The sequence below is a fragment of the Typopeltis vanoorti genome, chromosome 7 (assembly GCF_054136105.1).
Source record: "Typopeltis vanoorti isolate ZY-2024b chromosome 7, IOZ_Tvanoo_1.0, whole genome shotgun sequence".
Classification (NCBI taxonomy): domain Eukaryota; kingdom Metazoa; phylum Arthropoda; class Arachnida; order Uropygi; family Thelyphonidae; genus Typopeltis; species Typopeltis vanoorti.
The window spans coordinates 130,984,174-131,007,894 of record NC_143555.1 but is presented as its reverse complement, the minus strand read 5'-3'; positions in this window follow the sequence as shown (position 1 = coordinate 131,007,894).

The following is a 23,721-nucleotide window of genomic DNA, read 5'->3' as shown; positions in this document are numbered from 1 at the left end:
AATATCATTTTTATGAATGCTTATTTTACTGTAAAACATAATCACGAGATATAAAAGGAAAGAAAATACAAAGCATTCATTCCAGATTTTTAGGGAATTTAGAAATATTTTTCCAATAATTTTAATTAATTTTGTGAGCTAACAGATAAAATCAATTACGGTAATTGATGGTATAATTTCATCAAATATTACTCCATATGAGATCGTATTTTGTAAAATATAAGTGAAATGAAAGAGAATAGACGATCGAGACTGTGTTGTTTAGAATTACCGATAGGGGAAAAAATCCACATCAGTATGATAACATCAAGTGCAATTTCATTTGAAATTAAATTGTTTACTTTTTTTTTATCCTTGTTTAAATGAGAGAGAGAGAGAGAAAGATAGAAACAGGTCTTTCCGATTACAACACCCATGTTTATCCGACTGTCCATCATCTCTCTGAGGGACTGCGTCCAAAAATATTGATACTTGGTAGTATGCCAGATGCATATTATACTGGAACATCAATTTGATATAAATAGAAGAGGAAAATTATTTAAGAAGTGAATATATTTAGATAAACATAAATACTCTGGATATATCGGTAATTCCTACAATATCATATAGTATGACATAAACTTCGGTTATTTGTCAATAACTGATTTATTTAAAACAGAAAAGAATCTTAAACATTTCAAAACATATTAAGAAAATGCAATTTTAAGAGAGTCCAAAATTATAAAAAATTAAAAATAAAGTAAACACCATAATTAATAGTAAACACAACAGAAATATTAATCGTTTCAGTTTAGATTCAATCCAATGGGGCGATTTTTTGAATCAATCGATCGTGAGATGCGGTGATTGATTCATTCAATCCAATACCCTTGGAGGGTAATGGATGGCAATGCTATAGCTAATGAAGTTCTAACTGAGGCTCTGCTATTGCTGTTACCCTCCTGCCATGATCAGAGCTTTAATTGCTCAATAACACCTTATCCCTACACTGTCCTCTACAGATAACGGGGAAGATGAAAAGCATTCTTGCCTCGCCCCTCTAAGCCAGTCCTTATAAAGACTATAAGGATTCAATCCAATGGAGGAATCAATCGACTGTGAAATGCGGTGATTGATTCATTCAATCCAATACCTTGGAAGGTAATGGATGGCATTGCTGTAGCCAATGAAGTTCTAACTGAGGCTCGGTTATTGCTGTTACCCTCCTGCCATGATCAGAGCTTTAATTGCTCAATAATACCTTATCCATACACTTTCTTCTACAGATAACGGGGAACATGAAAAGCATTCTTGCTTCGCCCCTTTAAGCCAGTCCTTATAAAGACTATATAAAACGACACATTGAAGTGGTAGCGACAGATTGATTGATCGTGAGATGCGGTGATTAATATATTTGGAGGGTAATGGATGGCAATGCTGTAGCCAATGAAGTTCTAACTGAAACTCGGTTATTGCTGTTACTCTCCTGCCATGATCAGAGCCATAATAGCGTAATAACTTCTTATAATAACACAGTCCTCTACAGATAACGGGGAAGATGAAAAGCATTCTTGCTTCGCCTCTCTAAGCCAGTCCTTATAAGGATAAGGACACATTGGAGTATAAGGAATAAGAGTTAATCGACCATGAGATGCGATGATTAATACCCTTGGAGGGTAATGAATGGCAATGCTGTAGCCAATGAAGTTCTAACTGAGGCTCAGCTATTGCCGTTACCCTCCTGCCATGATCAGAGCTATAATAGCTCAATAACTTCTTATCCCTACACTGTCCTCTACAAATAATGGGGAAGATGAAAAGCATTCTTACTTCGCCCCTTTAAGCCAGTCCTTATAAGGACACATGGGAGTAGTACCCTTGTGGTGGCCGGGATAAGAATAGCCCTAACGTAAATCCATCCGTGTCGTAAGAGGCGACTAAATGGACGCAGAGTTATTCTCTCAGGTTTTCTTCCGGAATTTTGCTCCCGGTAAGGGGGGGCTTAGATTTCGGGTGGTTCCCCTGAGAGAGCATTTTGAATTTATGGGGGTGTACTACGTCATGGACCGTGAGGGGCCTTATCCATGGATGCCTCTCCCTGGAATATCAGCTGTTCTACTTGGTAGTGGGGGGCGTCACTGAGCGGAGCCAACGCTGAGTTAGACGGTCTTTCGGCCACTATTGAGTGGTCTAGAGGTCGTCTTAATTTTTAGAGACGGCTTTACTTATTTGTAAGCCCTAATGTATGTCATGCATTTCGCACGAGGCGACTAAAATGGGTACCCTGGAAGGGTAATGGATGGCAATGCTGTAGCCAATGAAGTTCTAACTGAGGCTCGGCTATTGCTCTTACCCTATTGCCATGATCAGAGATTTATAGCTCAATAACACCTTATCCCTACACTGTTCTCTACAGATAATGAGGAATATGAAAAACATTCTTGCTTCGCCACTTTAAGCCAGTCCTTATAAGGACTATACATGCGAGTAAAGCTTAACGGAATTGTTTCATCAATGCGGAAAATTCTAGCTGGTGTACTGGAAGATTCCCTTCTGGCCCCGCTACTATTCACAATTTACGTATCAGACATCCTTCTAAATTAACGAAAAACAATTACCGCCCTTTATGCCAACGACACCGGTATTCTAGCAAGGTCTCTCAGCCCTCGCCTGGCAATCAGTACACTCCAAGGAAATATCAACGCACTGAAAAAATGGTTCACCAACTGGAGTATTCAAGTAAACCCCCTCAAAAGCTCAGCCATGTTGGTCTTTATAAAAAAGGTCTGCATTGAAGAAGACATCTTACTCTCTGGTCAAAAGATTACATGACAATCTGAGACCAAATACCTTACGGTATTATTGGACAAGTAACTCCTTTTTAGCAAACACATCAATCTCATTGGCTCCAAGACATCCAAAGCTATAGGTCAGCTCTACCCAATGTTCAACTGAAGAGTAAACTGAACTTACAAAATAAATTACTACTTTACCGGATGATTACCTACGCCAGTGTTTACCTACGCCACACTGGCACGGAGTCACACTTCACTATCAAACATTTCAAAACTACAAAGAATCCAAAATAAGTGCCTAAGGATGATCCTGGACGCCCTGTGGTTTATCAGAAATTCACAGATTCACCGAGAAACCGGCATTACATACATTTCCTCCTTCTCCGCGATCTCGCAAAAAAATTCTTCGTCAAGTCAAGTTCACATTCCAACCCGCTGATCGTAGAAGCTGTCAATTACAACGAAACAGAATATCAGAAATACAAAAGACCAAAGGCTATTCTACTCACAACTGATCACAGCTGCGGGCGAGCTTAAAGCTCACAAAACTCCCTTTCCCAAAGAACTTCCTTTATAGACAAAGGGGAAAATGAAAAGCATTTTTGCTTCACCCACCCTGACAGTAGCGTTATACGTTATGTTTAGGTGATGTATTTACACATAGAAAATAAACTGTTGCACCAATTTATGATAAATTATTCTCAACTCAAAATTTGAATATATTCTGGGTGAAATACGTTACAATCTCCTCTTATATATTAATCCATATAAACATTTTAAGAACTGAAGATAATAAATCATCCTACACAACACGAACACATCAAATCTACGAAAGACAGCTTTTTTCTCTACAAAGAAAACACAGACACTAAACTCAATACACAAGTTATACTACTGTAGTAACTTTAAGTAAATCACTACGAAAACCAAACTAGACACATTCGCAAAAGCATTGAAAGGAGAATTTGCAACTTAATCACAAAACATCAGTTTGTTGCAACCAGCGAGCAATAGTGCAAGAACTTAACTATCTGGATGACATCGTCTGAGTGTTCTCATCTTGATCGAAAAAAATACTGCAACAAAACACTCAGAATATCTAAGAAGTTAAAGATCGATGGTAGAAAATAAATACACTGGTGGGATGACGAACTAACAGTCTTAAGGAAACACTTTAATGCATTCAGACGATTAGATCAGAAAACCTACAACACTCAAGATTTAAGACAAACTACTCGTAGAATACAGAAACATTACAAAGTCAAACTCAGTTATCAATCCAAAATTGTAAACGCAGAAATATAATTATTGAAAAATGCTTTTCATATTCCCCTTTATCTGTCGAAGAAAATGTATGAATGGGGTGTTATTGAACTATAAGCCTTGGTCTTGGCGGGGTAACAGCATTAACCGAGCATCAGTTAAAACTGCATTGGCTACAGTATTGCCATCCATTACCTTTGTTGGGGAGGATAGATGGATGAAGCAAGAATGATTTTCATATTCCCTGTTTCCTGTAGAACAAAATGTATGGATGGGGTGTTATTGATCTATGAGCTCTGGTCATGGCGGGGTAACGACAATAGCCAATCCTCAGTTAAAGCTTCATTGGCTACAGCATTGCCATCGGTTCCCTTTGGAGTTCTCCTCCTTATCCCATACTCCTTCTTCTCCTCCTTGTTTCGTATGCAGCAGATTAATGCTTACGAAAGCGCTTTGCCGATTAATTATTAATAATCTATTTAATTAGTGGATGTAATTAAATAATCTAATTAGAATATTTGAAGCATTTACAGCATTCAGAAGTAAGTCATTGCTATCCTAACTGATTTAAAGAACAAATTTCTTGTCGAAAAGTTCAACATCATTCTTACATTTTAAAATGTCTATTAATATTTAGTAAAAATATTTATTAATATTAATATTAAAATATTTTAATATAAAACATAAATATTTTATATTTTAATATAAAATAATCATCAAAATTATTTGCTAAGATCACAATAATGTTAATTAAAATAAACCACTATTAATATTATTACCAAAATTATATGATAATACAGACATCATAATTTTATCAATAAAAAAAGAAAAGAAAAAAAATACGTACCGTTGCTCTCCAGGAAGTTTTCTTAAATGATCGTCCAAAAAAATTAAGGTAGAATAATTTGAGGTTACTTGAAATAACTGCTTGCAATGAAGAAAGATTCAAGAAAATTCACTGATTTTAAAAAGCAATAATTTTATATCTTATTACGAGGGTGGTCTGAACAGTTCTCGGCCTAACAATGAAAAAACGAATTTATAATTTCAAAATTATTTTTTATTTTTCAACATAATCTCCCTTAAGACTAATACATTTATTCCAGCGATGCTCCAGCGCCATTGTCCCGCCCCTGTATTGATTCTCAGTAAGGTCTGCAAAATACCCCTCGACAGCTGTAATCACCTCTCGATTCGAAGAAAAACGCTGACCAGCGAGGAACAGTTTTAGTTGTGGGAAGAGACAGAAGTCAGAGGGAGCCGAATCTGGGGAATAGGGTGGATGTGCCAACAATTCATGGTGCAGATTCCTTAATTTTCCCATTGCCAAAACACCTTTGTGGGCAGGTGCATTGTCCTGATTAAAGGTGATTTTTTTCTTCTGCAAACCAGGTCTTTTCCAACGATTTTTTTCGTCTAGTCTGGTTAAAAGATCCGAATAATATTTCCCGGTTAATATTTTACCATTTTCAAGATAATTAATAAACATAACGCGTTTAGCATCCCAAAACACCGATGCCATGACCTTTCTTGCTGATGGACCCAACTTTGTTTTCTTTGACGCTGAATAACCGGCTTCTGTCCACTGTTTTCACTACTGTTTGGATTCTGTGGTGTAATGGTGAATATAAGTCTCATCCATAGCAATATATCGAAGAACAAATTCAGCTTTATTCTTGTTAAAACGCTCCAAGAACTGTTCAGAGATTTTCATGAAAATGCGTTTTTGATCTACTGTGCGGCAAGCGCAGCACAGTAGATCAAAAACCCTTCTTGTGCAAAGCTTTTTCATTTGCAATTCTTCATGCAAAATATATCTTACACTTTCTTTTGAAATGCCTACAGTATCAGCAATTTCACTCACTTTGAATCGCGGTCATCCAATACCATATCGTGCACTTGATCAATGATTTCTGGTGTTACACGTTTTGGACGTCCTTCACGTGGATCATCTCAAGGCTAGTTCGGCCACGTTTAAACTCGGCAGTCCATATCTTAATTGTCGAAAGCGAAGGAGAAAAGTGCGCATAAACTTTTATGAACTTCAAATGAATTTCTTTTGGCGTTAAACCGTCTTTTACAAATAATTTTATAACAGCACGATACTTAATTTAATTTATTTCAACGGATACAGACAACACTTTTGCTTCAGACAACTGTATAAATAAACACCTTGACAGAATGACTTGCAGTTTCACATGGATGCTTATGACAGATATACCAACTTAGAAAAAAAAATCGTGCCGATTGTGTTGCCATCTATTGTCGAGGCCGAGAACGTTTCAGACCACCCTCGTAGTTCTAATGAATAACAATAAAGGAACGATGTTATTTTTTAACACAAACTGGGACAATTTTTATAAAATGTATTTTTGATTTTTGTTAAAGTGTTATAATGAATGCATAAAATATTTTGAAAAATTAAAATAAAATAAAAAATAAAATAATTTTTCCCGTTTTTTATTTATAGGTTCGTAGACCTTACTGGAAATTGAAAAAAGTAGGAATGTACAAAAAGAAGGCTGTTTTAAAGAAACTTTAGATTAAAATCGCAGCATCTTCAAAAATAAAAATTAATCCAATTTTAAACTAATAAGATTAATAACTCCAGAAATAATTAAATATAACATTAAATTATTATCAGTGCTAAATGTTGTACAGTGTTCTGTGCAGGCTTTCGCGCACAGAACACTGTACAACTATTTTTTACTATCATTTAATAGTCTTAGTTTCGAGATAAAGGTATAATTTCACTAGAATGCCCTCTAAAATAAGATAAAATTCTGCTGTAGCCGATAAATCGAAACTGTATAAACACAGCACATAGCAAACAACAAATAAATAAATAATAAAAAAAGACAGAAACTTGAATTCACCAATTGTTTTAAAAGCGAAATTTAACAGATTACATTTATTGTAATTTAACTGTGAGATATCAGATATTGACTTCTACTCTACAAAACCAGAATAAAATTGGCTAATTACGCATTCGATTTTTTATATAAGCCTCATCTAGTAACAGAATTAAAATTTTGGGATACGCTTACAAAGTCATTAATTTAAATAATTAGAGTGTTCCGTCAATACATTAATCACTGGAGTAATCATAATTTCATTTTTGCTAACAACGAAATTAATTAAATCTCTCTCTCTCTCTCTCTCTCTCTCTCTTCTAGGCAGGAGTGTGGTGATGAAGTTCCACTGGGTTTCCAGTCTCTTCGTCGGAAAGACTCTCGCGATTTGTCGGCGGGCAAATGATGATCAAAGGAAGCCATTTCAGGTGGTAAATTCGTCTCATTTCTCCCCGCTAGAATGACCGAACTTTGTTGAAATTCACCGACTGAGCGAAGGGTTTCAAGGCCAGTCGATAGCGTCACTGGTGCAGGCGAAGGTGAGTTGAATTCTTTACCAGAAATTATTTCCGCAAAGCAGCAGACGAGTGCGAGTGATGAAAAGTACGCCATCCAACAAACATCTAAACCGTTTTCTAATTCTGGTCGTCCGTAACTAAAGAAGGCTCGTTCTGCTTTATGGGAATCCGCTGGGAGCAGTTTATCATTCTTTTAAAGCACCGAATAAGGTCGCAGAATGAAGATTGCGAAAGTCATGCTCCATGCGATCATCTCAGGAAAATTAAACCGAAGTATTCCAATCACCAATGACTTTACTTTCATTCAGGTAAAGACTGGAAGAAACAGCTGGTTCTTCCACTGAAAGCGTAAAGAGAGAGGGAGAGAGAGAGATTACCTAAATCGGTGGAGTTCAAACTTACACCTCTGGAACCCTTTTCTCTAAGCAAGCTTTCTATAGAACTTATTTCAGTACGACGTACTTGGTGCATATTTTTAGGTATACAAATGAATTCAAATTTTTAAAATGTTAATACTTTATTTGAAAATTATAATAAAAACAACGCTAATTTTTTCTATGCATCACATTCCAATCGGGAGCAAAATAACACACTCACATATTGTTCTATTTCTTCTTATAATAAAACTAAATTTTTCATAAAACAAAGGAACTCTTTCAATCTGAAGAGAGTTTAGTTTCTGCGGATATATTTTTAGAAGCCAAGTTTAGAAGACATGATCATTTAATTCTGAAGTCTCGAGGGGAACCGTAATATCTTAAACCAACTCTTAGGAAAGTAATTAGTTTCGAAACAGAGGATACATTTATCGGAACTTTCTTCACTCATACAAATTTGCATAACCAGCAGTAAAGAAATTTCTGTTGCAATGGACGTCTCACAAATGAATTTCTATTTAGGAAAATTGCTTAAGATTTGGAGGTCCTTTCGAAAATTACCATTTTATAATTAGATGGATAAACTTAGCGGTGAGTTGAATTTACAAATTAGTTCTTCAGTCGACTTCATGATATCCTTGTCTAAATTTATTAAATCTAGTTTTTCAGAAGCTCTTCACCAGTAATGCATTTAGAAATGTTCACGACTGCATTTAGTGAGATTTAATTCCCCTGATTTTTTGTTAAATGGAACTTTTGATTGCAGGCCGTAAATAATATTCCAACCGCGATATCTCATATTTTCTAGTTTGATATTTTTATAAGAAGTCGGAGATAACTTGAATTAATAAAGAAATAATACCATTCATCCGAGTGACATTGACCCTCGTTAGAAACGTACAGTCCAAGCAGTTCACAATTTTGTATATTAATCCGGACTTATTTGTTTTAATAAATGTCTTTACATAAGCTTTAAAAAAAGGTCTTTATTCGCATGAACAAACATTCACAGCAGTTTATGTTTAAATAAACAACTTCCATCAAACGAATATTTTTAAGCATATTTATCTTCTAAATACTCGTAAGAGATTTGAATTTTTTTTTTCTTTCAAAGACTTTGAATATTTATATCCTTTAACTATCAAATATCAGAGCTGCTCTGCAATAACATGGAATCTTTTCAATCTCCCAGGCATTTTCTTTTCTTTTGCTTCTTTCTTATCTTCAAAGAGCCAATCTCTTCAGGCAAAGTTCAACAGCACACGAATTTCCTGGGCTTTTCAGAACTTTCTTTCCAAATGAATTACTCCAAGCCAGTGTTACTCAGCGTTCAAAAGAGAAATAATTTGACTGAAGACCCCCTAAAGAATATCATTTCGAATAAACGCAAAAATAACTCCGTTTCGAAACGATTCCATTAAAATTGAAGATAAATGAAAAATGTGAGTTTTCTTTAAGGAGTGTTTCGGAGAACGATGAAGATACCATAAGAGAGTAAAAAATGTAAGTCAGGTGCAGCAGTAGCTGATCAGGAAGAAAATTCAGAAGAAAACTAATTAATATTTTATTAAATGGAAAAATTTATTAATTTTATTTTTTACTTAATAAACATAAATCAATTTTTGGTAATTAACGTCTTTAAAACAATAATATCATATGTCTACTCTAAGTAAACAAAAGCACAGTAATTAATTATTTATATATAATAAATATATAAGAAATTATAAAGGATATATTCTACATATGTATACATAATTAAAAGAGAAGTAATTAAATATACCTACTAAACATGATCAAGAAAGGATTATTAATGCATCTGAATACATACAATGCATTATTTTAATTTGTTGATTTTCCAACATCTCGAATGTAGGAAACAGAAATAAATAAAGTAATCGTGTAGTTTATTAATATTTGCAAAGACATATTTCAAAAAATTTTAATATTTTCACTTATATGTACATATTTTATAATTTTTATATTCATTCTTATATTTATATATGATGGCATACCTGTGTAGCTCTGTGGAAATGGCATTTGCATCCATAACACTAGGCTACTTGAAAGTTTTTTCAAGATTAATAATGCATAGTTTGTTTACGAGTAAATTATTTAAATAATATATTTAATAAAATTTACGCAAAAGTATGGTTGTTCAGTTTTTCAATGGCCGATCCTTTATCCTAAATCAAATTTGCAAATTGTTGCTTCGAAAATATAATGACAAAAATTGAAGTTAATTAATATCGGAAAACAAGTTGATATTTAGTACTTCATGTCAGCATCGCATTGTATTTCAATAATGAAATGCAATGCGATGGAAAAGAAAACAATTCACATGCATTTCTTGCGTTTGTCACAGATTGGCAAATTTATAATAGTTATAATAATTAGCTCATGAGCTCACTTTAGTGAGTAAGGGCATGGCAAACCAGAGTTACCCGATGATGGACCATGCCTTACTTCATGTAATATACATCTGTTATATTATCTGTAGACTGGTCCTCTCCCCTTCTTTCTTTGCTTCTTTCTTCTCTTCTTGCTCCTTACCACCAATGCTATTAGAGTATTCGAAGGCTAGTGGTGAATATTTCCTATATCATTTCGCCTATTGGAGCCACTGAAGGGGGCAAGCTAGCCCCAATAGGTGCCGATCGCAAGCCCGGATAAACGGCAAAGGTTGACGTCATGAAGGGCATCTGGTCATAAAACTTCACTCTAGCTATGATCATATGAGTCGAAACGAAATTAATACAAGGGCTAGGGCGTACCCCTTAAGCGACGCGCAGCCACATCGTCGTACAGCTGCGAGAAGTGGACGAGGGCTACCGCATCAAGGGCGGGTGCAGTTAAAGAAGCGAGCCCAGCAGATGGAGAGAATGTTGCGAGTGGGAACGTTGAATGTTCGAAGCATGACTGGAAGACGTGACGAGAGGCGGCAGAGATGATGAGGAAGAGGAAGTCGGACATTTTATGCGTGCAGGAGACAAGGTGGAAGGGAGATAAAGCGAAGGAACTAGGAGATGGGTATACATTATTCTACTCTGGAGCGAATAAAGAGGGAAAAATGGTGTTGGAATTGTGGTGTGTGGCAGAACGAAGTGCGAAGTACTGGAAGTGGGTAGGAGGAACGACAGGATCATGCGAATGAAACTGGGTCTTGGAGAAGAGAAACTGATCTTCTTATGTGTATATGTCCCACAAGCTGGCTGTACAGCAGAAGAGAAGGATGAATTCTGGAACGTGCTAGAAGAAGAAATGAGGGAACTGGAAGAAAACGAGATGGTGACTGTCAGAGGAGACTTGAACAGACACATAGGCAGACAGAATAAGGACTGTGAAGGGGTGCATGGTGGCCATGGAGTGAAAATAAACCAGGAAGGAGAGAGGATTTTGGACTTTGCAGTAGCGTTTGATCTGGCAATTGTGAACTCCTTTTTCTGTAAGAGGGAAGAGCATTTGATAACATTCAGAAGTGGCAACAATAGTTCAGAAATTGATTACATTTTGACTAGAAGAAATCATCTTAAGGCAGTAACAAATTGCAAGGTAATCCCAACAGATCAGGTGGCGCAGCAACACCGGCTGCTGTGTGCAGACTTTAAAATAAAGTCGAAGATAGGAACCTTTGGAAGCCATGAGAGGAAGAAAATTAAATGATTTCGCTTAAAAGAAGAGGGAGTCAGAACCGTTTTAGGGAGAAAGTGTTAGAGAGGATTTCGGATGGACTAGAAAGTGTACAAGACTGGTGGAGACATAATTCAAAAGCAATTCTAAGCTGTGCAATTGAGGTGCTTGGTGAAACATCCGGAAAGATTAAAGAGCAGAATGATGGTTGGTGGTGGAATAATAATGTACAAGATGCAGTAGCGGCTAAGAGGAAGGCAAAAAAAAGTGGGACGATTAAAGAGTGGAAGAGGACAGAGAGGAGTACAGAGAGAAAAAGCGAGAAGCCAAAAGAGTTGTTGCACAGGCGAAGGCCATGGCATATCAAGACCCTTATGATCAATTAGAAACAAGGAAGGACAGAGAAAGATTTATCGATTGGAAAAAATGTAGAAATAAGGCTTCAAAGGACATCGTACATGTGAGGCAGATCAAAGACTCTGGAGGAGGGTATTAAGGAAGGATGTGGATATAAGAAACAGATAGAGAATATATTTTGAGGGACTTTTGAATGAAGAAAATGCAAGGATTCACAGGGAAGATGGGTAGCCTAATGAGGGGCTGATTCAGAACATTAGTAGAGTGGAAGTGAAGGAAGCCGTAAAGAGGATGAAGAATGGAAAATCGGTAGGCCTTGACAGGATCCCAGTGGAGGCATGGAAGGCAATAGGGGAAGAGGGAATTGACCTGATGTGGGACCTGTTAATAAAAGTTTAATAAAAGTTAATAAACAGGAAAATTTACCTGAGGAATGTAAGAATTACAGAGGAATAAAGTTGATATCCCACACAATGAAGATCAGAGGGTTCTTGGTGGAAGACTGAGGAAGGAGGTGGAGATTGCAAAGGAACAATTTGGTTTCATGACTGGTCGATCGACGACAGATGCTATCTTTGGGTTACGACAGATGTTGGAAAGTTTCGAGAAAAGCAACGGGAGCTACATCTGGTATTTATTGATCTGAAGAAAGCGTATGATAGATTGCCAAGGCAATCTGGAGGTGTTTGAGGGAGACGAATGTACCGGAAAAATATGCCAGGTTGGTGCAGGAGATGTACAGAAATGTGAAGACAAATGTGGTGACGGAGGAGGTGAGAGAACACGCTCCTTGGACTATATTGTATGTAGATGACATCGTGCTCTGTGCAGAATCAAGAGAAGTGGCAGCTAAACTGGAAAGTTGGAGGTAAGTACTGGAAAAGAGAGGTGTGAGACTGAGCAGAAGTGAGATAGAGTATATGTGTTGCAGTGGATGGCAGCCAGGAGACAGATCTGGAGTTGGAAGAAAATGTCATCAGGAAGGTCAGTGACTTTAGATACTTAGGTTCAACAATGAAAAAGGATGGTGAGGCTGAAAAGAAAGTGGGATGTAGGATACAAGCAGGATGGAGGAACTGGAGAGAGAGATGGCTGGAGTGCTATGCGATAAGAGGGTATCGATCAATCTTAAAGGCAAAATCTACAGTATAGTAGTGAGACCAGCTATGACGTATGCTATGGAAACTGTGGCCCTGAGGAAAAATAACATCAGCAGGATGGAGGTAGCAGAGATAAGAATGCTTAGGTGAATGTGCGGTGTGACCAGAAAGGATCGTCTGAGAAATGATTATGTAAGGGGAAGGGTGAAAGTTACAAACTTAGGAGCAAAGATACAGGAGGCAAATGAGATGGTTTGTTCATGTGATGAGGAGGGAGGAAGAGTATGTGGGAAGAACGGTAATGCAGATGAATGTGCAGGGGAAGAGGAAGCATGGGCGGCCGAAGAAGAGATGGAGAGAGATGGCGGAAGAGGACTTGAGAATGAAGATATTGGATTTGACTACAGCCCAAGACAGGAAGTTGTGGAGGAGACTTACCACAAACAGCGACCCTACTTAAGTGGGAAAAGCTGCACAAGAAGAAGAAGATAATAGGTATAATAATCTTGTAAGGGAGAGAATATTCAGATACATTCTTCACAAATTGAGTTGGAATGTTTATGTTATTTATATTATATTATTCTCTTATATTATTCATTGCTTCTATCATTTATACACTGAGAAACTAATTCGATTAGTAATGAATTTATTTCTTAAGGGAGGCAACCCCAATGTTTTATTTCAAACATTAAAGAATTTAAATCAGTTTCAAAATCCTCTTTTAAATCTATGGAATTCAATTAGGTAGAGACTTCATGATTTAAACATTTGACTAGCTTTTCCATAGAATTTCTGCATCTAACGTGCATATCGTAGTGGGCAATACGGGACCTGTTCATCTTTTCATCGTATTTCGATAAATACTTTTGATGCAGTGGTGTCGAACGTTTTTATTTGTGCGCGCCAAAAATTGACAAATCGAGTTGCTGATATGCAGGCCAGTTTTTAATAGGTGAAATATTAATAGAAAATTAATTTAACTTAATTAATTTAATTAGTTATTTAAAAAATAGTATGTTTAAATTAGTTATCAATGACTGGACTAATCAAATCTTGTAGCATATTGTAGTTTCCTCAGGCCAACATCATTAAATTCATTTGTGCTAATTTTCATTGATATATCCCATTCTGTTCACCAAACAGTTTTAATATTATTCAGTGTAAAATAGATTATTGTGTTATTAAATTTATTTTAATTATGTTGGTTTGAAAAAAAAAAAAAAAAAAACGGTAGTGAGAAAAATATTTATGAATTGTGATCCACCATAGAAGTCAGCTGAGGAGCAGAAGGATGTCAACTTATGGGTGAGGCGGTGACCGTATTCACTAGAATATAACTTGCCCTCGTGTAACTCGGACTCCTGATTTTACTTTACGAAAAAGGACATTAAAAAGTTTTGCATATACCTCGCACACGAAAAATGTTTAAACATGTTCACGTCGAGAGGATAGTAACTTGCTCCCCACGAATTACAATCGCTCTCCCCAACAGCCATTATACTGCGGATGCAAGAAAAACAAATAGTTTTATCTTATCTCTGAATAAGGTACAAAGACTTTTTCAGTCTGTGTAATATATTTCTCAACAAATAGTGCAATTAGAGACAATTTGTGTGAGTTAAGCTAGCCGGTAAGCAGAAGTTTCGTCGGAATGATAAACGACACTCCGTCGTGAATGTCTTAAAACTAAGAAATATATAGTGAACATTGTTATGACAGTCTCAGATGTTATGGAATTCGGTTAAGATAATTAACATTTCAACTCAACACTTGTCGGTTGCCTTTGTTTTTGGTTTGAGCGATCTTTTGCTCATACCACACCATCATATGCACGTCTTCATAGCTGCTCTCTCGCGCAATACACAATTTAACTAGTACGTATTGTAAAAATTAAAAAAAAAAGGTTGAATAATTTATAAGCGTATCAAAGGATATCACCTGTAAATCGTTGACGTGCCAGCAAAATTCTCGGATGTGCCATAGGTTCGCCATCTAAGCTTTAGAACATCCTTTGCTAGTAAGGTATATTAACTTAAATAAGGTTGATATTATCGCCAAGGTCACTGACAAAAACGGAGCACTTAAATGAAACCTATTTTTGTTAGATAATGAAAGGAATATTGAAATCGCTATTCAAACAACAGTTTTGCTAAAAAAAAAGTCCCACAACACTTAATTGAATAAACTCATTATGGTTCCCTTCTATTCATTAGAACGTGATTCAGAGTACAAAATCTGCTTGTTTATCATTGAGAACACAAGGCGGAAGCACCAGAACTTTTTTTTTTCGCTAATTTTAAACAATCACTTTTTTAATGTATTTTTCTGGTTCCCAATTCCGTCATTAACTTCATTTCCTTGTTAAGTATTTGGATCATCCCTTATCGATTCAGGTGTACACGTTTTTAATGTCTCAGCCTTTCCATACGGAACCAGTCATTCTACTCTGTTTCTCCACAGACGGTCATCTCCGTGGAGGAACAACCCGGTTTCGAAAAAGGCTAAACAGGCCAGGAAAGTAACGCCAAGGTTCAAACACACCCTGTTATTGCTTAATACTCACATGCACATCACATCTCACTTTTCAGATACCTTATCTCCAGGATGATAAATATTTTAATTATCAAAACCACGCCTATAAAGAGATGTCATCGGAACTTGCCAGACTGACCGCCAGATGGCTCATTTGAGTTCGTACAAACCCCATTCGCTTAAGTACAATAGAATCTACTGGTTCATTCACTTTCTGTTGATTTCCATATGTTCTTGTTTGCGTTTTAGAGAAGTAATAATGCCTTGAGTACCAAGTTCTATTTTATAGTGGGTAAAGCTCGCTAATATATAATCAATCAAAACATGATTTCGGAGAGAAAGCAACGAGCGAAATCTCAACATTTTATTGGTTTTTCATGTTCATAAATAAAATATATCTTGTGATTATGAAGGCATTTTACAACTACTTTCACTTAATTCTGGGTAGAACTCTTATTTCTGGCCTCAAACGGCACGTGAAGAGTTATAAAAGAAAGAAATAGACAATATCTGCGTTAATGTTTGTGTGATAATGGGCAATAGTCGTGACTAAGCAGCTCATAAGTGTGTTGGGGCGAGATAAGAGCGTGTGTAACGGTATTTCAGAAACCGTTGTCTTCTTTGGACAGATCGCAAGTGTATCGGATATACAGAACAGGAAGAGTGCAGTCTACCTTAATATTGTTGCGAATCAAGTACGTCCATTCATGTTCACCATTTACACTGAGTATGACGGGTACTTCCTATCAGATAATCCGTCATGCCACATGTCACTTATCATCCAGGAATAACACGTGTTTTCGTATATTTGGTGCATCATATTTTCGCATTTCGTGCGTCAGGCTGTTTTCATATCTAGAAGTCTACAAGTCAAATATGAATTTCGTTAAGTAATGTAGAATCATTTCGACTATTTCGGCAGCTTTACAGAATTCAAGTGACAATGTTTGAACGTAGTCCAGATGCGGTTTTATTGAAGCTTTTTTTAAGCCGTAGAATATCTTCCTTATGCGTAAGAGTTGGGTTGTTTTTAAGGTTGCGGCTATCCGATGTGACTTCGTAACTACTTTAGCAACATGGGCACAAAATATTAACTCACCACCACTAAACCCACGTCTCTTTCTTCATCAACCACTTATAAATTCCCATTGATATAATACTCACTTTGCGATGATGTCTCCAGTTCAAAATAAATAATCTTGTAGTTCTCAACATTAACTCGACACTCATTGACATTCGTCAATAGAAACAGAGTGTTCGATTCTGTTTACATGATTCTGTTTCAGACATATCCCTTATTACTCGTCCTCACTTTGTATCATCGACATGTAACTCAATCCTTCCTTCCAAACCATTCTCAGTGCTATTAATATATAGGAAATTAATATTGACGAAAAGATGGTAAGAGATCGGAACAGGCTAGTTGAGCGTAAATCCCTGAAAGGAAGATGATGATTAATATACAGGTTAAATAGGAGTTGATCAAGCACAGAACCCTATGGTACCTCTCTGGTCACCTTCATTTCCTGAAACTAAACTTCACCACATATCAACTTTCATGTATTTGTGACACAGCCATTTTTCAATCATCCACCATGTCTATTTATTTAGGTTTTGTATAATAATAATTTGTGAATTCACGTCTCTCATCATTAGCCTTTGGAGTAAAGATGATGCTGAGATTCAGTAGATAATAGGAGAGGAAAATAAAAGATAGAGGTATATATTGTTAGAGGTGGGAAAGAGGCCTCAATTGACCAGTTTTAGTTTTTGATCCCCCCCCCCCCAGGGGTGCTTCTAAATCGGTCGTTTACCTTTCACTTTTTAAACGAAAAATCCCAAAAAGGAAAAATATACTAAACTAAGAATAACCTAACAGGAATAAGTATATAAAATGGACTATTAAAGGCACTGTAAAACCCATCCACAAAGTATAAAAAGCTGTAGCACATAACAAAAGGACAGAAAAATAAAAAATGAATATTAAAACCCAGTGAACAAAAAGGGAAGAAATGGCCCGGGAAATACCCCCGCCCTGAAAAGGGATCTGGACTACCTCGATGTTGGCCTTCGCTTCCCGGGTTTATTCCGGCCAACCCCTACATTGGAATAAAAGACCATAACTTGGATAAGAAATAAAAAATCTGGATTTAAGAGGCTATAAGGACAGTGGTGTCGCAGAAGAAAACACAATTGAATTCCCCCTTGTGTTATCTGGCATATGGTCGGTGGCCAGCACCATCTCCTTAGGAACCACTCTCCTCCCAGAAGATATTTTCCTGCTCCAGGAACCGATGTAGATATGCGGAGAAACAGCTCCTAATTCGCAGATAGATTCGGTCTTCCTCAGGGAGCAGATGTTTTTTTGCGAATTTTCCACATTAGATGTTTGATGACGTTAATCAGAAAAATTAGGTGTTTTTTGTTTTTGGTCAGCGGTGGGGGTGGGTGGGAACTGTAATAGTATCACTTCAGCGAAAGTCAGCACTGGGATCCTAAGTACCTCAGCTAGCCTTCGCCAAATGCGCTGCGCGACTCGCCATGCCAAATCTCGGTGAAACGGTTGTCCCCAGCTGTTTTTAATATTCGTGAAGAGCACTCTTTATTTGTACCGAGATCAGGCGTTTCACACCCGAAAAGATCAAAAAATGTCCAGTACAGCTGCTCTGGGCTGAGCTGAAGCACCCGAACTCCATCTGTTACAACATTTTTAACATTATTTTTACATCTTTTTAACATTTTACATACTGCGTAATACCACTCTGGCACTATCTCCGTACATGGTCCAGCGTGGCCAGTGCCTCCAAAACAAGGTAGGAAATATCCAATTAAGTATAATTAGATTGCCAGATGTGTGATTTGATGCTAATGCTTTCGGTATGGTTTGAACAGTGTTAGTAAAGTGGGAATATATATATTTGAAGATCGGCAGGGCAAACTCTCCTTGTGGGGGGAGCGATGGAGAGGAGCCCTGCGTACCTCGTGTTACACCCATAGTGTCGTACACTACTCTAGATACCTCAGTAGCTCCATAGTAACCGCCTTAAAATAATATAAGGTTAAAATTAATTAGAAATAAAAATTTGTAGCTAAATGACTTATTTACAAAAAATTAAAGTAATCATTTTTTGTATTTTTTTAAAAAGAAATTTAGTTAATTTTTTTATTTAAAATTATATTTATAGCAGATTTCTGATAATCTTGATGTTATTAAGATTTCAGTGACTTTTAAAGCAAAGGAAGATCATGTATACTTCATCAGTGAAATATGCTCAACGAATTAAAAACTATGAGCCGTGAAACGTACATGTTAAACAAAGATGAATAACAGTTTAGCTCTGTTATTCTACCTAATTATCTGCAACGAAAAATATTCTTTGGGTCTACAGCAATATCTACATATTATTAATAAAACTTTGGAAATTAGTGAGCTTGGGATGCAGTTAGTTATTAATGAAGCAATAGGATTGGGCGAAAAACAATGCTGGATTTCACAAATAATTACATGTAAGAAATACATTCTGAAAGCAAAACGTCCTTTTTTAAGCAAAGTTCAATCGATTTAGCGTTTCCCTTTCAGCAGTATTCTTTACTGAAAACACGCAATCTCAACTGATACCATAAATGAATAAATTACAAATTTAAGAGAGAATCTGATGAATGAAAATGCTTTAACAGAGCATCGACTGATACCATGGAAGAGATTAACCTTAAACCCACAATGGCTTGTTTGAAATTCAAATGTCTTACCTGAACGAATCCAAATGAAATTATTTGCGAAACTTTATACATTGTAGGCTATTCTGTCAACTGCCTACTAAGTTAATTAATTAGTTGATAAGCACAAAGTAGTTACACTTTGTGCTTATCTCTCTGGCGTGTACTCAACATCCAATCGAATATCGTCCCATAAGCTCGCATTAACATCAACCCCGCTGGCGTCTGTCATTTATTTTGGAATAATTTGGACAATCTGAAGTATTTCTATGTCAACATTAGCAGAGTTTGTTCATTGGTTAGATTAGCAACTCATGAGAATAATTTTAGGATTAATTTAGATTTTGTGCTCGATCGGAACTAACTTTTCAGTATTCAGAAAAAGTCTATTAATATTAATATATTAATATTAATATAGCGTCTATGAAGATTCAAACCTTTCATATTAAGGCTCTCAACCCTTCTTTCTGTCTAATATCCAGATATTAATATAGCATCTATGAAGATCCAAACCTTTGATATTATTAATGCTCTCAACCCTTCTTTCTGTCTACCACCCAAAATTTTCCATCACCAGTGCTATCACCACCGAATTTCGCTGGATAGAAATTGACCATTGACCATTGACGTTACTGACAGGATGGGTGAAGCACAAGTGCTTTCTTATTCCCCTTTATCTGTAATGAGAGTTATTTGGGAATGGGAGATTTGTGAGCAATTAAGCTCGCCCTCTGAGGGCAGTAGTGTTAGCTATGATCGGTTCAGAGAAGAATAGCCTTCAGTCTTTTGTGTTTGTAGTAATCAGACTCATTGTAATTGACAGCTTGCACGATCAGTCGGTTTGAATGTGAACTTGACTACACGAAGAATTTTTCTGCAAGATCACGAAGAATTTTTCTGCAAGATCACGAAGAAGGGAGGAGATGTATGGAGTGCCGGTTTCTCGGTGAATTTGTGAATTTCTGATGAACCACGGTGCATCCAGGATCATCCTAAAGAATTTGTTTTGGATTCTCTGTAATTTTGAAATGTTTGATCTTGAAGTGTGACTCCATGCTGGTGAGGCGTAGGTGATGACTGGACGTATTGCCATCCGGTAAAGAAGCAATTTATTATGTAGGTTCAATTTGCTCTTGCGGTTGATCAATGAGTAGAGCTGAGCTATGACTTTAGAAGATTTGGAGCAAATGAGATTGATGTATTTGTTGAAAAGGAGTTTCTTGTCCATCAGTACCCCAAGATATTTGGTCTCTGAATGCCATGAGATCTTTTGACCAGAGAGCAGGATATCTTCCTTGTTGCAGATCTTTCTTCTTGAAAACATTATGGCTGAGCTTTTGAGGGGGTTCACTTGAATCCTCCAGTTGGTGAACCAGTTTGCTAGCTCATTGATACTTCCTTGGAGTCTAGTGATTGCTAGGCGAGGGCTGAGTGATCTAGCTAGAATAGCGGTGTCGTCGGCATAAAGGGCTGTAGTAGTTGTTCTTGGATTGAGAGGAATATCTGCCATGTAAGTTGTGAAAAGTATTGGGGCCAGAAGAGAACCTTGAGGTACTCCCGCCAGAATTTTGCGCCTTGAAGATACAATTCCGTTGAGTTTTACTTGCATGTATCTTTCATTGATATAAGAATATATGAGTTTCACAAGTTTAATTAGGATATTGTTTTCAATTAGTTTGAAGATAAGGCCTTGATGCCAGACCTTATCAAAGGCCTTGGCAACATCCAAAAACACAGCAGCAGTGTGAAGGTGCCAGTTAAAACCATGAGTGATATGTTCTGTTAGTCGGTGAATTTGTTGCACCGTGTTGTGAGCTTTGCGAAACCCAAATTGCTCATTTGGGATTATTTTCTGTTGGTCCACTGCTGATTGTAGTCTTGATAGGATGACCTTTTCTATTACTTTGCCAAGACAGGAAAGAAGACTGATGGGCCTGTAGCTTTGGGGAAGTTGTGGTTTATTACCAGGTTTTTTCAGAGGTATAATGTCCGCGATTTTCTAATCTGTGGGAAAGTACTGGAATCTAAAAATGGAATTGGTAATATTAACTAGATGAATTATGGCTTTCCGTGAGAGTAGCTTTATTATTCTATTGGTAATGCCGTCCGGGACGGGGACCTTTTTATTCTTCAGATGGGAAATGATATTTATTATTTCTGTTGGAGATGTGGGGGTGATGGTTTCTGAATCATCGTTAGGCTGACTTAGAGCATATCTAACTTTACGATGAACTTTGTAAATAAGATTGATATTTAAGTTTGTATAAGATGGGCTGCATTGATTTTCCAGATTGTCAATTAGGGCTTCTACTTTTTCTTCATCTGTGTGTGCAACTCCAAGATTGGTCTTTAAAGGGGGAAGTGGTTGTCTTTTGGTACGAAGAGAATTTACAAACTTCCACATGGAGTTATCTTCTGGGTTGATTTCCTTCAGTTTGGTTTCCCATTTGGAGTTCCTGTGGACCTGGAGGGCTTCTCGAACCTGTCTGTTCAAAGTGTTTAAGGTTGCTTTGTCCTGCGGGGATCTGGTGTTGTTATATCGTTTTCTGGCCTTGTTTTTGGCTCTAATCTGGTCCATTATCACTTCTGGGATCCAGTTAGGAGCGTGAAAGACAGTGGTTTGAGTGACTGATGCTATTGCTGTGTTGATTTGCCTAGTTAAATTGTTTACAGCATGATCTATTTCTTCTTTTTTACGAATGACAGGGGGAGGACCAATGTGGATTGAAAGAACCTTGGAGAACTTGTCCCATGGTATGAAAGAATGATGGGGAGAGAGCTGGTCTTGAAGTCCTAACCTCAGTAGGATGGGATTATGATCTGAGTTAAGCTCTTCTACTGTCTCCAGCTGGTATTGATATTTGATGTTTCTGAGGATAACTATGTCTAATACATCAGAACTTCCTGATGGGCTGTAGTGGGTGGGCTCAGTGGGTCCTGCTACTATTGATGAGGTGAGTAATGTGTAGTTGTATAAGGTACGGCCTTTGGTGTTGATTGACGAACTGAACCAGGCCGTATGTTTGGAGTTAAGGTCTCCAGCTATAATTATGGAGTCCGTGGAGCCGAGGATGGAGTCCAAGTCTGCTGTCAATAGTGGAATACTGGGAGGATTGTACGCTGCGTAGATTTTGAGTTTGCCAGCGTTACTAGTGTGCACTTCCAAACCCGTCACCTCAAGGTTTAGAGTTTTGGGGTTGGTCAGTGAGTTGTGGCTTAAATAATTTTTGATAAAAATAGCTGTTCCGCCTCCACTAGAGTTAAGTCTGTCTGTCCTGTATAAAATATAACCTCTTAGTTTTGGGTTGTTTGATGGTCTGAGGTGGGATTCACTGATCAAGATTATGTCTGGATTGTATCTTTTTGCAAATTCTTGTAGCTCGAGAATTTTGTTTGTTAAGCCATTGGCATTCCATGCTGTTATCATGAGACAATTTGGTTTAAATTTTTTAAACATTATAGAGAGCTGTTAATATGGATTGGGTTTCTATGTAGAATCTTTTTCTGGAGGATGGTGAGGTGCTTGCTTTGCTGAATTCATGCAGCACTGTTGCACGTGACGAGGTTAAAATTGATGTGAGATTAGAGCTTGTTCGCTCTTGCGATGGTGAAGTCTGGGTTCTTACCGCTTCCGCATATGATTTGGACATGGTTGATTGTCGAGTGCCTTCCTGTGTTGTCGAATGTGAGGTAATATGATCTGGAGGGCGAACCTCTTGGATGTGCATTGTGTTTTCATTTCTTGGAGAAGTGTGGTTACTTCTTAATGATCCACGGTTTTTTGGATGGAAAAGGCAACCCTTGTAATTAGAGGGATGTGGTCCTCTACAGTTGGCACAACAGGCAGGTGTCGACCTGGGTTTGGTGCAGGAGTTGGTTTGATGACCCTCACCGCATTTTAGGCATCTATATGCAGCTCTGCACAGTTTTGGGGCATTCCCGAACCTCTGGCATCTGTGGCACTGCCCTGCCGATGCCTTTTTCCTTAGAGGTTCGGTTGTGATTTTGAGCTTACAGATGTCTGTTACTTCATAGATGCCTTTTTGTGTGTTGGAGATTTCCACCAACACTAGTGGCATTGGTGTTTTATCTGACCTCAACATTCTACTGACCTTGGTTGGAGTCAGTCCTTGATTGATGAGGTCAGCTGTGATCTCATCAGTTGTGATGCCTTCAGCCACTCCTCTTAGAACTACCTTTAAGTTCTTCTCACTTGCTAGCGCAAAGGTGTGGAAGGGCAGTTTTGAGTTGTCAAACATTTTCGTCATCAAGCGATAATCAGCGACAGTGGTAGGGCGGATCTTTACACCCTCTTCAGTATTTTTTGCCCAGGAAAAATTGATATTATGTTCTCCTAGGGGGGGATCTTGAGAATAAGGTCCATTTGTCTTTATCTCGAAGGATAACTGGAGGGACCTTTTCTTTTCTGTCTTGGGAGATCTGATTTTGTTGAGTTGTTACATTATCTTCCAATTCACCTCCCGATGTTCTTCGTCTTTTATTAGATTGTTCCTCATGAGAACAATCGAACTGTCGGGGAATCTTTGTAGGTAGAACAGGTGTATTGCCCTCTTGTATGTCCAAATCATCATCTTCAGTGTCAT